This window comes from Periplaneta americana, chromosome 9, assembly GCF_040183065.1.
Source record: "Periplaneta americana isolate PAMFEO1 chromosome 9, P.americana_PAMFEO1_priV1, whole genome shotgun sequence".
Classification (NCBI taxonomy): Eukaryota; Metazoa; Arthropoda; class Insecta; order Blattodea; family Blattidae; genus Periplaneta; species Periplaneta americana.
In genome coordinates, this window is record NC_091125.1 from 135,885,880 (window position 1) to 135,905,213 (window position 19,334).

The following is a 19,334-nucleotide window of genomic DNA, read 5'->3' on the forward strand; positions in this document are numbered from 1 at the left end:
TCATAAAATTAAGCCCAATAAAGGTATTGCAATGCTACGAAGTGTCATTTCACTTCGGACTTGCAGTAAGCATGTACATTGTGTGAATTCCATATCCTTTTGCACTCTTCAATGTTTTGGTTATTAGAATGGTACATTGTGATGTATTTTTGAACAGGTCTCGAAGAGGTTAAATGATTCATTGAATAAAATGTATATGGTACCATTTAAAGAAATTAAGTCATTACTCACATCTCTTTTATGAACAAGGTTAGAAGAAAGATATACACATGGAATTAATTTCCCATTGCACTTAAACAACTTCTGCTTGAAACAATTTTTCTTAGTCAGACAGTTAGTTAAGAAATCATAAAAAAAAAGACTCGAATCTAAACTTATAATTAGGGAGCGGATGTTGATGATCTTATTTTTCACATTAAGACGATGCCTATTAATGTAGAAATCCTTTCTATGTTAATATCAACGTAAAAAATAATTTTCTATATTGCATTTTTTTTCATTTTTGACGTTTTTGAACTAATAGATTATTTTTATATTTTTTCGGCATTTTTTGTTCACTTTTAATACTTTGAAGCACTTTTAGATCATTGATCTGTTAAATGATTTTCTAACCAAATAGGTCAGTAGTAATTAACTACTGAATAAGTGAATAACAGTGAAGTTTAAGTTTTATAGTTTGGAACAGACTCTAAAGTCCATCCCTCATTCCACTGAAGGCTTCACTTCACACAACGGAAGTAATTTAAAATGCTTGACAACAGCTTAGTTTAAGTGAGGGCTTTGACTGACCACCCCTGATCGAAACACATTGTAAACCCTCATTAAAATCTATAGTTTTTCCTTAAAACCTTCATTTTGTTGCATGTTCTTTTCTTTATCTTAGCTAAATTCAAGGAAGTTGCCTCCTCTGTCCGAGATTTGCAGGGCATTCATTGAAACAAGATGACTAATTTTTAAGAAGTTGTGGTGCGACAACGGTGAATAATATTTAAATGTCATTTTCTTTTAATTTTATATCATTTTTCCATTAGTTTAAAGGCATTTTAATGATCATTTTAAGTAGATTTTTAGGTCATCAACATCAGCCCCCTAGTTATAATACAATAGTTAAAAGATGGGGCTTTAACGTCTCAATTTATCTCACGTTCGTCGTCATAATGAAGTTCGGAAATAAATACATTTTTCAAGAGACATATCGAGCATAACAAAACGATCTTGTCCGAGGACTACAAAAATTTAACTCAAAGTCCCACCAGCATATACTGCTGACAATTTTCAGCCAAGGTTTTCATTATGGTTTAGATTATCTTGATGCGTTGAGCATAGAGGGGCTAATTTTCGACAGAGTCTTAAAGGATGAAACCACTTTATAGGGTAATGTAACAAAAGATGGCAGAGAGGCATGTAGTCTTTGTTACTGAAGAAACAGTGCTCACAAAAATTTTAAAACATCTATTAGAGAAAAGTGCTACATAATTGTGGAGACTATGAAGTTTTACGCACAAATGTTATACAAGACGATGTAAGGTTAAGGCATTCTAAAATGAAGACGCAAACCTCAATTTTCGTAACAGGGTCCTTACTGTCACTATCTTTTGTTTACTACAGTCATTCTAGGGTGGTAAATGGTAATACATTCTTCTAAAGGAAGGATGGCCTTAGTGAAAAAGTGGTGTATGGCTAGAACTCACATGTGTAGGGTGGGTCTGCTGGATAAAGGAAGATGAGAATTAAGTTTCATGGGCTAGAAGAAGTGACCACTGAAATGTAATCTATTAAAGTAATTCATAGAGCACTATGATATCTATTTCTTCGCAACATAATGCTGGGCAGAAACTGCCATAAAAAAGGAAATGTGATAGGTTTTTGACGCGACACTGTATCCTTATGAATATGGGGCAGTTTTATCACATTTGCATGTTTTATTCCTCAGTTGCAAACTATATGCTACCATTATATAACTGCAATTCAAGTTACTTGTAACCAAAGGTCAAGATTTTATAGTGTGTATATACAGGGTGTTTCAGAAATACTTTGACAAACCTTGGGGATATTTTCCTCACAACAAAACAAGGAGAAAAAGTTCATATAAACATATGTCCGAAAATACTTAGTTTTTTAATTATTAATGAAAGAACATAATGAAACATCTGTTTAGATATTGTCAGGTTGGTAGCAAGTGTTGCAACTTCAATCAATTCAGAAACGCATAACAATGAAATTTTACGTTCAACGCATTTCGAGGTACAATGCAACAACTTAACTCAAGTTTGTAACCGATAATAATATTCATTTTGTTAGATAATCGAATGATGTTATCGATACAAGTCGATACCGTGTGGGAATATGTGAAAGGGTGCGACAGTCCATGATCTGAAGAGTGCATGCATGTGTGGAAGCAAGAGAACATTTTGAACATTTGTTATGAGTTTTTGGATTGATTAAAATTGCAACACTTGCTACCAAGCTGACAATATCTAACAGATGTTTCATTATGTTCTTTCATCAATAACTACAAGGATTTTCGGACATGTTTATAGGAACTTTTTTTCTTGTGTTGGTGTGAGGAAAATGCCCCCAATGTTTGTCAAAGTATTTCTGAAACACCCTATATATACTGTACATGCACATTTATGGCGTTAAGTCGCCCTGGGTGGTACAGGCGGTATAGCGCTGGCTTTCTGTGCCCGGGTTGCGGGTTCGATCCCGGCCCAGGTCGATGGCATTTAAGTGTGCTTAAATGCGACAGGCTCATGTCACTAGATTTAGTGGCATGTAAAAGAAATCCTGCGGGACCAAATTCCGGCACACCGGCGATGCTGATATAACCTCGGCAGGTGCGAGCGCCGTTAAATAAAATAAAGAATAAAAAAAAAATTATGGCGCTAATGCAATTTCAGCTTTTACCGCACAAAAAGTATAACTCGTTATTTTTTTTTTAGCAATCTGGTGCATAAATCAATATTAAGAATACGGAAAGTCGGAGAAATGGAATACAGAAGAAAACATTGAAACACATGACAGAAGTCGTATTTTATTTACTGCAATCTCACAGCATGCAGGCAGTGAACTGTTGTCGGCGGATCACTGTGGACAATTCCGCGATAATCAACTCCATTATTTCGAACACTCTGTATTTATTTATTGGGTTATTTTACGACGCTGTATCAACATCTAAGGTTATTTAGCGTCGGAATGAAATGGTGATAATGCTGGTGAAATGAGTCCGGGGTCCAGCACCGAAAGTTACCCAGCATTTGCTCGTATTGGGTTGAGGGAAAACCCCGGAAAAAACCTCAACTAGGTAACTTGCCCGGGCCACCTGGTTTCGCGGCCAGACGCGCTGACCGTTACTCCACAGGTGTGGACAACACCCTGTATGTTAAGTGTCACAGACTATAGACTTAACGGCGATCAGTACGTGATAGTTGAACATAAACATATACATCAATTACAGTATCTCTTGAAACTGATGCTGTAAAGCTCATAAGATGCACTTCAGTTCTATGTAACGCTCAATGGACGTGGAGGTAACGGACCACGCACTCTTGACCTCGGCACTAGACAAGAGGATAAAGTATCAGTAAGCAATTACATGTATGAAAGGTCTTTACGTGACCTTTCGAAGCTCTGGAACGTGTACAGCCTTTCAATTACGAACAGTTTTTTTTTTTTTCTTTTTTGTTGTGAAACGGCATTTCCGATCAATATTATTTAATACTTTTATAATGACGATCCAAGTACGATTTATGAAGGCCGTTATGAAGTACAGGTATTTAAGATATTATTTTTATCCTCGTCATAATAAGAAGTACTGGTTGAAAGAGAGCAACACACTATGTGGGTGTGAGGCACTCCGAATTTCAGGAAGTGACGTCATATACTAGATGAAGCCCCCTGGCGCTAAGTACGTACAGGTGACGGGAGGTTTATTCTGTTGATGCAGTGAGAGGTGAGTCTGTGAACCCGGAATGTTCCTAAATATAATCTCTTACGTGTAGTTCGCGGTATAATGGTCCAGAAATAGACGATGATCGCAACCAGGGACAAGGGACAGAGCTTGTGCCGACCTGCAGCATGAAGCGGCGTTGTGAACGGAGACGACGAATATCCCAAGTGTCATACTCAGAAAGTGCACTTCGGATTAAACAGGGACATCATTTTATTTTTACTAACATTTTTTATATTAACCTGGCTATAACTTTAGAGAACCGGGAACACCGTTCGCTACCCCCTTCCACGACTGGAGTTCGATGATACTGGCGTAAAACACAAACGAATCACTTGACTAGGTATACGAGGGAAGAAAAGTAGTTCATCCATTTACGTAAACTAGGAAATATCACGCTTTTGAGTTCGATAATTTTCATTAGGTTTTTGTTTAATCAAAATGCAGTACTGTATTAAGAATAAGTGTTTTTACTTACGAATTGAGTTATCCATGCAAATGTATTCATTATACAGTGTATATTATAGCTACTGTCTACAGCACATTAGCGTACAATATAGAGAATGAAGTTAAATTGAAAAAAAAAAACATATTATGGATATTTAAACACATTTTTGAAAATGGTGGCCGTTCATTTCAATACAGGCTTCAATTTTTTGTGCATATTATCGCACTATAGACTACTGCATCTAATTCCAATTACTAGTTTCGTCCTTCGTACTAGTAACTCATATTAAAATAATTCTGTACCTACTCTATAAAATAGTACCTTACGTACTGTAAATTCAATATTCACTTCTGCCCGACCCGCACAGATAAAATTACTCAGACACGCTATCTGCTGTCCGTCCAAGTGGTTATGCCGTAGGATCGTAGAAAGAGGGGAAATCACGTGACAGTTAATTACTTAACGAGGCCCTTTTATTTAAGTTATTTTAAACAGTTGTATAATATTACGTAAACGTCCAATTCCTAACAGAAATTAATGTTTTCAGAAAAGAGCTAAGACAGCCCAGTTTCTACATGGGGAAATCGGGATGCGACGTAGGCAAACGGACAGTACCTGTGCGAAAATATGATTCAATATTGAAAACTCTTTCGTCACTGGAAAACGCGAACATATTTCTGGAACGTGCTATACTCACTAACTCAATGCTGTTTACTATATGCGGCCTTGATTCTGTGTGAATGACGATTGAACTTCATTAGTAGAAGGGGTGGGAGTGAAGTACATTAAAAAACTCAGGTACAATAAAAATTGAAGTAAAAATAAAATGATGTCCCTGTATCTTACATAATATAAGGAATCAAATACGTCTATATAGTGTATCTAAAAATTCGACTGACAAAGTTTCGTCAGGTAATAGAGACAGGACAAGTAATTTTCAACAAGCAGGCCTACCGGTAATCTATGTCTAGAAATATTAGTTTTAATGAGGAACGATGAAAGAGTAGTGGAACGGAGAAAAATTCTCTCCGGCACCGGGATTTGAACCCGGGTTTTCAGCTCTACGTGCTGACGCTCTATCTACTAAGACACACCGGATTCCCATCCCGCATGTCGGATCGAATCGTCTCAGTTTAAGTTCCACCTCTTGGGTTCCCTCTAGTGGCCGCCCTCTGCACTACGTCATAGATGTCTATGAACGTAGAATGTCCACATATGTGCGGAGGTGCACTCGTTATGAGTGACTGGTTGGCCGGGATCAGCACGTAGAGCTGAAAACCCGGGTTCAAATCCCGGTGCCGTAGAGAATTTTTCTCCGTTCCACTACTCTTTCATCGCACGACGCAAAATATCTGCATGGAAACATCATATGTACTTTGGTACATTAAAATAATATATACGACATGCGTAAAGACGGCGCTTATTCCGTCGGATCCCGGATATGAAGATTATGAAACTGTAAAACTAAAGGTTTTAAGAACATTTCGCTGTGCAGTCTGCTCTAATTCTGCTCATTCTTTGTTGCTAGTTATTCATAAGCGGATATCTTTTCAAAAGTCTCGCACCTCCGGGGGTTTGTGCACCCCAGGCAAGGTACTACCGCTTTGTGTAAAAAGTAGATTTAAGTTACAGCCTTAATTAAACAGAATTCATAGGAGACATCCTTTACAAGTCCCCGCGTATCCTAACAACGAAGTGTTTTTAAAGACAGCAGGCAATTCCGTCGTGTTTGCAGGGCTTTTCTTTGAACGTCTTTTAAACTGCCTGGACTAACTGACAGACCGCAATATATAACCAGGGAAACAACACAGTGGGGTAGGCGTTCAGATGGAAACGATGTGTACACCCCTTGTGTTCATCAAATTACGAATCATTTCATCCGCAGGAGGTCTCCACCATAGTTCACACCTCATTTCTCAATTACAAACTCATGACCACAGGCCGGGATGTAACTCGTAAGGTACGGCTGCAGTGTCAGGGCTGTCCAGCTAGTCTGTTAAAACCCTTTTAGCGTGAATTACATTGCAGATCGTGAACATCTGCCCGTAGAACGACATCCAGAAAACTGAAATGAAAATTTGCAGCGAACACATGAATGAATGCTACTAAATATAGATTTAGATTATAAAACTTAGTGTGAAATTAAAATATAGGAAGCAGATAAAATCTTTGTAAAATATTTGAGAAGCTAATTTTGAAGTAAGAGAAGTCTGTGATGTATATGTACGAAAGAACAATTTATCAGGCAGTCGAATGGCTGTCACCCAAAACACCGAAGATCGATTCTCGCAAATTCTATGTCAGCAGCATTCCACCAATATTCTACTAACACCACGCCGTCGCCCATATCAAACGAAATAACATCATTAGCTTAAAAATGTCGATAAACAAGCTATTAACCTGCATTACACACATAATCTGCAACTCTGACCTGGGGTCAAATAACTGAATTAGCATGAACAATTGCTCCTGCAGTAATTCTAGTTTTTATTGCAGTACCATCCTTACGCATTTTTCTGAGCATTCTTCCATAGAAGTTTATCTCCAACTATTGATATTGGCTCCCTAGCCACATTAGAATAGCATTTTATATTGAAATGTTAACTAGTAATTGTTGGTAATACTTACTGAATTTTATAGATAGTCGTTCTAATGTTTCAATTTCTGGCCGTTTTATGAAACATTGCATACGAAAATAAATTTCAAAATATAAAAACATTACATTTATTTTAAAATGAGCATCTCCTGCAGACCTCTTGAAAAAGAACTAAGGAAGAGACAAGTGAAGTGCTCTGTATGGAGTGTGGCACTGTATGGGGCAGAAATATGGACATTACGATGAAGTGAAGAGAAGCGAATAGAAGCATTTGAAATGTGGATATAGAGTGACCCAACCAATTCCTTTTCCTCTTTCTGATCAGTTTCAGCATCATTCTTTCTTCACCCATTCTTTCCAATACAATTTCATTTCTTATTCTGTTTGCCCACTACATATACTCCATTCTTCTCCATATCCACATTTCAAATGCTTCTATCCGTTTCTCTTGACTTCATCTTAATATCCATGTTTCTGCCCCATACAATGCCACACTTCATACAAAGCACTTACTAGTATCTTCCTTAGTTTTTTCTCTTGAGGTACGCAAAAGATGCTGGTTTTCTATTAAAAGCTTCCTTTGCCATTGCTATTCTCCTTTTGACTTCCTGGCAGCAGCTCAAGTTACTGCTTATAGTACACCCCAAGTATTTGAAGCTGTTCACTTGCTCTACTGCCTCATTCACAAGTTCACCTTCTTTAGATTTATTCCTATGACCATGGTCTTCGTCTTGTTTGCATTAATCATATCCCATACTGCTCACAGTTGCCATTTAGTTCCAGTAACATATCCCTTAGTATCATCTCCTCTTCTGCTAACAACACCATGTCATCAGCAAGTCTTATGCACTTTATTCTTCTTCCTAACAGCAATAGTATTTGTTTATTCAACGATACTTCCAACCGTAAATATACCACACGAAAATTAAGAACTTTCCTTTATCCGAGAAGAAGTCTGGCGAAGAATTTTGTCGTCCTCGTTGGGGGTGAAAACCCATAAACATCGGACTCAACGTTTGTTGTTTTAATCGCCAGACCACGAAGCACAACCGAACAACGGAATAAGTTAATTTAATAGGACAGAGAAATGTGATATATTAATAATTCAATTTTAAAATGTATAAACGTGTAAACTCAATTTTCGACTTGTGAAACTGAATAACTATCATTCCATTCAGTTCAACAGCAAAATACCCAAGACTTCATTTTTAATATAACCTTACTTGGACGCATAAATTAAACACACATGCAAGGAAGTATTACTCGTTGCACGAATGATTGTCGATTTCGAGAAGGCATTGGCGCTGCGTTATGCGATACGATCCAGCTCCTACGCAGTGTTTATGCTTTAGTTCGCCTACTGGCCGCCGGCAGCCATCAGTGCAACGAGTAATACTTTCGATCCTCCATTGATTAAAACCCCTGCATAAACTGCAGCGTGCTCGTAATACGAGTGTTCGGTTCACTTGTGACGTCCATTACCGCGATCACATCTCACTTTCTTTCGATAAATTATCGTGGCTCAGGTGATCCGAGAGGATGAAATTACACCACAGTCTAGTATATACAGTCACGAAGCTCAATACGTAGTAAATATGCATCCATAGATATTTGCTAACCTCTAGGATCGCTAATATCGCCTCATTACAGACAATGCGAAATAGTATCGGCACAGTCTATTGTTCCTAGCACCCTCACAACTCAAGCTTCGTGACTGTATATACTAGGCTGTGGTTACACTCTCTTTATCTCTTACACCGCATTTTGCGCAACTCAACACCTTTTTACTCCTTTATTCGGTTCTACAATCTTTCTCGCTTTCAAAACTTAAAACATTCGGTCACAACATGATAACACGCTGGAAATTTCGTAACACACAATATCGCTGTATTCATCTTTCACGGTTGCTATTTCTTGTCACTGGAATTCTATGTGAAGGGTTTCCTAACTTAGATTTCTTTCAAATATAATTAGAAGAATATCTTATGATGAGTTACCAGACTTAACGCGTTAAAACCACATGTGTTTTGTATTCCATTGCGCTTATTTTTGTTATTATTGACTACATTATATTCAACTCTGTCTTTATGATTTTATTCTATACATCATATTTGCTTATAACACCTCTTATTTTATTGCCCAATTTTCGAAAGAGTTCGCCTGATATTACTGTCACATGTTATCTCATGTTCTGGGCAATTTGAAAAGCCCCTGTGTTTTATGTTTAAAAAGAAATGCTATTCAAGAGAATTTCAGAAATAACAATAAGAGAACATAGATATACGAACATAATTATACTATAGCAAAGACTATTATGATCAAATGGTTATTCTCATGACAAATTAGAGGTAATATAAATACCACTAACAACACAATATTGTAACAATAATAATTCACAGAGTGATTTTGTCCTACTTAACAATTTCACTTGATGCTTTAATTTAGAACAATATTATCTAAAATAGTACATTATGCAACGAGCCTATAATGGTAGTAATCAAGACGCGAGTATGTTTATGAAACGAGCGCAAGCGAGTTTCATAATTTTAATACCATTATAGTCAAGTTTCATACGACTTTTTATGCTCGACATATTTCTAACTTGAAATTATTCATAAGTATTCATGTTATTCTTATCTGACTGAGGAGCGGAACTGACATTGTGAAATACCTCGTAAATTGTGAGATGTGCGCAGACGGGAAAGTATTGATTTTTTCCGAGAAACAAATGTCGACATTGACCTTGATATAATCTAGAGAGTAAAATAAACATTAATCTTGATATAATCTTCAAATTGAATTAGACATTGAAAAACGAGATGACAAATTGAATTTATTTGAATATTATTTACAATTAACGCTAATTATTAATCTAATCTCGCACTAGTTGTCTTTCGATTGCATATCCGAGAATAATCGATACTTGCGCTTTCATATTGCTACAATGGTATTTTCTGATTGTTGGAACACCTGAACTTTAATGAATAGGTGTACTTTAATGAGATCCATTAAAGGGCTGCTACCAGGTGTATAATTACTACATTTCGGCATGGCCGAGCATAAAAAAAACATATCAAACTGTCTTATACAAAATAAACTTTAATTCAATTTTGAAATTAAATTAAACAATTGAGTAAGGGACAAACTAGAAATTAGCAACAAAACTAAAGGATGCGAAAAACTGTCTACAGCTCTACACGAAATAAAATATTTCTTCCAACGATTTAGATACTGGAAAAGTCCCCACAAAACTTATAGCGTTCCCTCGTTGAATGGCAATACTAATTCAGAAATTCATATCAAATATTCACAATTCACTGTAAATAGCTAGTTTATGTGTTTCTGCCATCGTAAGAGAAGTAGTTAATGCAATAATCCAATTAGCAAGGGTATATGAATGTATTAATTTTGTGTGCGTGAATATATTCAGACTTTTATCATTAATGTAACATGCCACATGATAAAAGAGGCTGCAATAAAAGGAAATACTACTACTATTAATAATAATACTAATAATCACAATAATAATGGCCATAATATCACTATTTCATATCATATATAAGGTTTTTATGTAATTTTTCTGTTTTTTTATGTCGTGTCTGTGTATTTTACATAATATGCCTATGTCTTATGTGTTGAACATGCATTTGTATATCATGTGTCTATTTCATGTCATTTTTATGTCATATACGTCCTTAAAAGTAATATGTTTGTTACTACGAAATGCTTACTTTTTTACGTAACAAGTCTGTGTGTGATATGTCCTGGGAAAGTACAGTATTGTATGTAATATGTCTGTGTTTCATATATTGTGTATCTATTTCTATGTATTATATCTATTTTATCTCATATCTACGTATTCGTATATAAAATTATGATTTTTATTATGTCATACACATTTAATGTAATATATGTATTTTTTGTCATAATTATGTATATATTTTATGTATTTGTACAAGGCTATAATATGTATGATTTAATTACAGTCCTAATATATCTTCGGGCAAAATAGGGTTCTATAAACTTGGAAATCCAATAAAATAAAAAAAACTTATCTCTAATATAGAAGTTTATGGTAAAGAAGTAAATCTTAGAAAATCATGTAGAGAAGTTCTGAAAGATGATATTAGTGAGGCTGGTTGCAAATCTTTAGATAGTTTATTATGACTGTTGCTTAAGGTTAAGGAATGGATTATCAAACTAAAGTGAACTTGAAACTCATCAAGATTTAGCAAGGTTATAAAAATGATGTGTATTAGAAAGAAGATCCCAGTAAAACCGTGTAAAGTGTTAAGTGTTAAATATAAATAGCGATTTTTTTATAATTAGGGAGAGAGAGGTTAGAAAAATGTTAGTACAATGACTTTAAATAGGAGACAGAGTTAAAATTTAAGAACTATATTTTTAAAGAGTAATAATGATCAATATACAGATAAAAAATAGAATATTGAAATGATGTGAAACGTACAAAATTTAAAAGGCTAAAGTAGGACAAGTAAAGGCCCATTCACAATAAAAAGGCAAACGCTAACGTTAACATAAACGTATGACGTACACCATATAGCATTCACAATGATCGTTGTTATCGTACGTAATCATCATAATAGGTAAAGACGAGATCGTAGCTTAATTGGCCAAGTTTTTGAGGTTATGTCTGCATTTATAAAATTTTATCTCATTGTCAAGAATAGCTTACTAAAATATTTCTTTTCTTTCTCAAAAGAATCAAATTAGGCTAAATTTTACTTTGTGATTGTAAAAAGATTAGTTATTACTAGACCTCAGATTTTTAGGCTCGTTCAGCGTAGGCAGAAACATACGTTCTTTAATGCTCCTACCTTCAGGCAATATCATCGCTCGTGAGTTTCTCGTATTGCATAGATTTAGGAATTTGTACATAAAATTGTTGCAGTCTATCCTATTCGAGCCTAAAAATCCGACGTCTAGTTATTACACTACATGCAATTACACGAATATAACACATTCTTACCTTCAGAATTCATTTCATTTCCAATTTTTTCCCGAATGTTTTCTTTCAAAACATTGTCTTTGTGCAGTCTATGCTTTTATTGTATAGGCAACGTTTACTTTCATACAAAATAATTTTTTCATCGAATTATTCCATTCTCGCTCGCTGTTCAATGATTTTGCCGCCCTGCAACGTATAACCACGGCCTATGAAATGAAAATAGTGTCTGGACAAGGTCCATAACATGTTTTGAAAAGTTTGCTCTCTGATCGTGTTTTGTTTCAAAATAAGGTAAATGCTAGCACTAAAGTTTAGAGTTTACAAACTTTCCCGTTGCAGTTGCGCTTATGTAATTCATTGTGACTGCTTTCATGAAGTAATATAGGAACAAACTTTTAGTTTTATGTTGCGTTTACCTTCCATTGTGAATGGACCTTAAGATGAGATGTAGAAATACGGCAATTACATAAAAAAATTATGTTAGTAAGAATAGAATGCAGGAAGGAGCGTGAGTGAGTGTAATCTGTGAGGAGAAATAACGTATGGTGGATATTTAAGCTCAGCAAGGAGAAATGTATTGTTTGGAGTTAAGTTAATATCACGATTAGTAAAGTTATTAGTTAAACGAACGGTCGGGATTCCATATTAATTGTAGAGAAATGTAATTTAAGGGACACCAGGACTGAATTTTGAAATTTCTACAATTTTAATCCGATTGATTAATTTTTTAACTGTTCGTTAGATGCATTAACCCTCCTGCGACCAAGGGGGGGGGGGTAATAGGATCACCCCACTAATGATTTTTGAGTATTGTTTCCATTTTTGTCCATATTTGTTTTATTTTTTATTTTTTGTATTGGTCTGTTATATGTCTACCAACATTTTGAATTAAGAATAACCTAAATAGTTGATCTACTTTAAGAAGTAATTCGCTTTATTCATGTGGGGTGAACTTGTTACCCCCCATTTGGTAGTCAGTGTCATGAAAATTCCTGGATATTAATTTCAATCTGTAGCTTAATTTTCTTCATTTATGAGTTTGTCTGGTTCCAAATTATTTCCTTTCATATTATTTATGTCATTTATAATAAGAAAAACACTCTTTCAGCTTTCCCAATAACGGGACTGCCTCATTGGACAAAGCATAACAAATACACAGAGTGAAAACAAAAACAGACCACAAAAGAGAAATGTGGGGAACGAACAAAAAAAAAAGTGAAATTAAGTACAGATAATAGCATACACATAACAGGCCTAAACATAGTAAACAAATAGATTAGAATTCAAACAAAAGTTATTTCCTTTTAGGAAACAAAGTACAGATGGTATTTTAAAATGGCAAGTGATCCTCTGATAGCAGTAAGGGAAACATCACGAATGAAGTCGTTGTTCAGCTGGAACTTCTTGCAGACTGTTATTGTTATTCATATTATCATCACTTTTGGTTTTCAAATTTTTTTTTATTCCTAAGTGTTACGGTTATTCTAAAAGCGATTTTGTTAGAAGTAATTACAGTGAAACCTGCCTTTGCGGTCACTTCATTTAAACGGCCACCTGGCCAAAAGGCCAATTTTCTTTGGAACCAATTGGATTTTCCATAAGATCAATACAAATTCTCTCTTTATTTAGCGGCCACCTCATGCTTCGGCCAGCGGCCGGGGTCTCTTTGGATTGGAACCTGACTATAACAGTCACTGTCCAACAAAAATGTTTTTCACTGATACTGTCTGACCTATTTTTTCGATGGTTAGAGGACAGAGAGCAATATCACGAGTACAATAGCTAAGCGTACAACAGTACACCCTCCATATCTTGGGGTTAGTTGGTTACTGTTTTATGACTCTTTTGTCACTTTCCACTTCGACCCTGCACAGCTATAAATTCTTACTCGTTTTTAAAGGATTGAAACATGGACGTTTTCTATCGAAAATGTCACAGCATGTTTTAGGTCAGTAGTTAACCATTCGAATGTTTTTTATTTTTTTTTCTCCTCTTTCCATCTTTTTCTATTTGGACCAGCTTTTACGAATTCTTCTTTTCATTCAGTTGATTCAGAGGAACTGTGACGTTAGTTTGAGTCTAATAATAAATATAGAGTGGTATTAAGTTTAGAGGTGAGACGAAATATGATTGAAGAAAGTGAGAAGGGAACATCTGTGAGAAAAATTGCAGAAATATTCAAATGTGGAAGGACACAAATACACGGTATAATTAAGATGAAATATTAAAACAATGGGAGGAAAATATGCATGGTGGCCAAAAAAGAAGAGAGAATCTGTGTTTAGTAATGTGAATGATTTCGTTTACGAATGGTTCAAGTGTGCGAGGGCGAAGAAATTGAGTTTTGAAAAGGCTAGTTGCAAGAATGGAAGAGGCTGACATTAATATGCACGAGTGTCGTACACGCACAGTACTAAAAAGTCAATGAAATTCAGTATTTTAATGCTGATTCATAAAAAACCGCAACCTTAATCAAGCGGCCACCTGATAAAACGGCCATTTTACAAGGTAACTTCAGATGGCCGCTTTAGACAGGTTTCATTGTATTAGTGGACCCTTTTTTGAGATGAACATGTAGCGTAGGTGATGTTCGAATATTTTAATTTCAACGAAGAACTAAATTTTATTTTATTGAATTTACATTTTTATTTATTTTTATAAGTCTTTATAGACTATTTATAATTTTATTTTATCATAAACAAATCTTTTAAAGATGTTCATGGTTGTATAGATTGTATTCTAAATTTAAATTTCAATAAAACTGAAATGATTTCCAATTTATATTATAATAATGTGACATTCATAGCTTATAGCTGTGTTGTTCACTAAATCACTATGGTTTTCCCCAACCATAAGGCAAATGCCAGATAATCTTTTGGCAAATCCTCGGGCCTCACCTCAACTTACTACATCTCACCAAAATATTGTAAAAAAAATTGCAGAAAATTGCAAAACTGTAAAAATTTTGTAAAAATTATAATTGTAACTGCAATCTTGTGAAAATTTGACTTGTTTCACATCTTAAAGCTTCATTGCTAATATAGATCTCTGGAATATAATAAACGAAATGAAAAATGAAAATCAAAACTATATAGCCTAGCTTTGAGGAGTTCGTCTTGAAATGGATGTGAGGCAAGTTTAAATTTACTGTATACCGATACGTTTTTTTTATTATCGAATTTAATAAACCCTATTTCACCCTGAGGTATATTAGGGTTATAGCTGACATCAAAATACATATTTTATAACCAATGAACAATAGTAAAATTATAATATTAAATTGTGGTCAAGGTTACAATTCATATGAGTTATGTATAAGAATGCACATTAATGAAAGAATGGATCCTGTTAAATATTAATGAGATGTTTGAGGAATACCGGTATGTTATCTCATAGTGTCACCAGTAACATATCTAAAGTTTTTTTTTAAATTTTGATATACGTTTTCAACAGTATGGAACGGAACTTTTGAACCATCCTGTATTTTTCTAAATAGGACGATTATTTTACATTTTATAGAGATATACAGTCAATAATACATAATTGTTAAATATTCCAAATTCTTAACAGAGATTGGTATATGATTTTGATGGGGGTAATTGTATTACCTCCCCATAGTGTAAGTAAGTTGTAATAAATGTTGGTAGGAGGAAGGTTAAGAATAAGGTGTGTGCAAATTTTGATTTCAATCGGATTGCTAGTTTCAAAGTTAATTATATTTTAATTATGCAAATTAGTGATGAAATCAAAATTTTCCAGACGCATTACATTCAAATACACCAAATTCATTTTATTTTCGTATGGACAGAGACTCACACACAATTTTTAAGATTGAGAAATTCAAGATATCTAGTTTAGTTCAGGCACAATACATATTTGAAAATCAGACTTCTATTTATTTGTATTTTTTATTTACGTAACAATTTTTTGCTCCCAATTATCGAGATAATTAAAATATCTCATTGTTATATCATAGATAATACATGCAAGAACACGTACGATTATTTTCATAGTGTTTGGTGAAAACTGCATGCGCACAGAGCAATTTGAAAATCAAAAATGTAGTTTCGAGAAAAAGTCAAATTTGTGAAAAGAGATACAATATTGGCAGGCCTGTATAAAAATCGCTCCTGAAGCTCAAAGAAGACGTAGAGGAAAAAAAAAACTGCTTACTACAAACTTCTTCAGTTTCGAGGAATATTTTCGCACAAAAACCTAAAAATGACATTTCTTACTTTTTTTCTTTGTAAAAAACTCAGTTCTAGTGTTCCGTAATAGAAGTAATGTTGGAATCCATATACAAAAATGTGGTGGTACACCATAACAGTTACATAGATGTTGATGACAAATATTATCATTATCATACTATAAATCTCTAATGTGCAATTACTTAAATTAACATAAGAGCCAAAATGTGTAAAAAAAAATTCTAGGAATACCGGAGAATGATTCTAACCTGGCAGCGTTACTAGAGATGGGAACCGATTCGAGTCTGGGAATTATTCTAGAAAGAAAAATCAAATATTTAGGTAATATTCTGTTTAGGAATGATTCAGCAATTATGAAAACATGTATCTTTTATATGGAAGTCGCTGATTGGAAATCGAATTGGCTGAAAGAGCTGGAACAAGACATGAACAGATTAGGTCTAAATTGGCTATGGAGAGAACTAAGGTCTATAAACACGAAAACTATTGGGAGAATAGTAAAGGAGAGGGCAAACGAAATTTCGAGACAAGATATTTTTAGTAATATTAAAGACCTAGGATCACTAAAATACTATAGGGAGGTTAAACAGCTTTGGATACAGGAAGAATATATTAGACTAGATTCAAGGGAAGATAGAACAGGAATGGCATGGTGGAGATTAGATATCTGGAGGCTCAAGAATAAGAGAGGGAACGTAGAGAAGGATAAATGTCCTTTGTGTGGACTAGCGGAAGACACAATGCATATTGCGTTAAAGTGTCAGGCAACGAATGATTTGAGAAATCGTTGGGTGGATAAAAAATTTCTACAAATAAACGCTATAGTAGCTTATAAAAAATGAATGGTCCCCCAAACGCCATCAAGCTGCATAAATTAGGAAAATTTCTTTTTAGAGTTAAAATTAGATGGGAAGAGAAAGTAAAAGCTCTAACGGATATGGAATTATAAATGTTGAGTAGTCGGACACGATAGGAAACCACGAAAAGTAGTCAGTGAAGTTAACAGAATAATTTTTAAGAGATTGAGTATAGAAATGAGAAAGTTAAAGTAAGAGTTTTGAAAACAAGAGCTATACTTGCAAATTAAGCTTTCAGGAATAACTACCTGTAAAGTTAATTTGAATAATTTCGAGAGAAAAATTGTTCCGGGGCCCGGTATCGAACCCGGGACCTTTGGTTAAACGTACCAACGCTCTCCCACTGAGCTACCCGGGAACTCTAGCCGACACCGATCCAATTTTTCCCTCTATATCCACAGACCTCAAAATGGGCTGACAACCGTCAAGCAACCAACATTTGAGTGCACCACTTTGAGGTCTGCGGATATAGAGGAAAAAATTGGATCGGTGTCGGGTAGAGTTCCCGGGTAGCTCAGTGGGAGAACGTTGGTACGTTTAACCAAAGGTCCCGGGTTCGATACCCGGCCCCGGAACAATTTTCCCTCGAAATTATTCAAGAGCTATACTTATTAGTTATTATTATTATTATTATTATTATTATTATTATTATTATTATTATTATTACTATTACTATTATTGTTATGGTGTATAGAGGATACGTATAGGTTAAATATGCATTAGTTTTTGTAATATTTTGTATAGAGAGTGATAGCGGATTAAGAAATGGAACACATCTAATCCGCCATAAATTGAACAAAGATTGATGAAATAAATAAATACAGTAGAACTTGGTTATAGCGACCTCGTTTTGTGCGACACCTCGCCTATAACGTCAAATATTCTGTGATCCCAACTAATTTCCCATAAGACATATGCTTTCCTACCTTGCTTAATACGACAAACGCATATGAATCTACCTCGCATATAACGTCGTTTTCAACCTCAGTTTGGAATAGGATTTTCTAAAAACCGAAGTATTTTAAGAAATATTTTGTTGAAATCTGACCCTGACAAATTGTTTACAGTCTCCTTCTTTCATAGACCTCTGGAATGCAGGCGGATTCCCCACCCCATTGTAACCTGCCCGAATTCATGCGGTATTAGATCAGTTTCGACAGGAAGTTTTCACTAAGTGCACGCATTTTAACGCGCCATTAGAATTATGAACATGTTTTATGAAGCTAGAGAAGGGAGCAGTGAAATTGCAACTGAAATTATGAACATAGAACGTAATTTAGCCCTAGAAAGTGTGTATTGGGCAAGTATAAGACAACAGAGTAAAATGACTGATTACTTAACTTTTAAGTAAAATAGTTTGATGAGTAATGAACAAACTGTTATAAATACAGTATTCTGTATTAAAATTCTAGGCCCACGTCTATTTTATTTTTCTTCATTGTAGGCTTAAAAGTCAATACATAAATCTAAAAAAAGTCTGAAAATCGGAAAGTGACAACGCGACATTGTAAGAAATTGTAAAAACTTAAGTCGGCAGAAGAAAACAACATTATTGTACTAAAACACCTAATAACTGGAATCCATATTATGCAAGCATCTTACACGCTATGATCAACTTTTCTAAGTGTTTACTATATGTGACAGTGAATGACAGTGAACATCACCCATTAATAGACGAAATTCATGGCTCACATTCTACTCATTATTCTGATTAGTTCTATCTTACATGGTATTAATGTGTAATTAGATAATTAACTTGATATTTGAAGTCATTCAACATCATCTGAAATTGTCAAAGTTGTCAGCCTTTATTTATAATGTTTATTAATTATGTGAACTATAATTCATCACGAAGGGATAATTTTTTAATTAACTGTCTTTAATTGTTTTACTTAGTATTGTATGCTATAATCATTTTAACGGGACAATGGGAATACTGCAATAAGGTCATTTACGTACATATAATAACGGTTCTCTCGACAGCAAGTGTAACCATTATGGCATTGTCAAACATGTAGTAAATCTCTTCAACATCTGAAGATGGCACACACATGTGCCGAAAATGTTTGTGTGATTAATAAATTGTAACATCTTTACAAATAACAGGTAAGCATTGACGGCCCATTCAAACTTTATCTTATTGTAGCTTGCTTATCGGACAAACTCCCAACAAAATGAAATTACTAATTAAGTTTGTTATTTTTCATTTTCCACCTCACTAGATTGATAATGTTAATCTCGGTTACTACTACACCCGTTTATAACAACATAATGTTTAAGGTCCCTTGGATGTCGTTATAACCAAGT

At 34.6% G+C, this 19,334-nt stretch overlaps 1 protein-coding gene across 21 annotated transcripts in view; it reads right to left on the reverse strand.

The window, feature by feature from the left end:
• LOC138706539 (coiled-coil domain-containing protein AGAP005037) overlaps positions 1–19,334 on the reverse strand; it is a 1,408,895-nt gene that overhangs the window by 761,017 nt on the left and 628,544 nt on the right. The gene's annotated exons all lie outside the window — the stretch shown is intronic.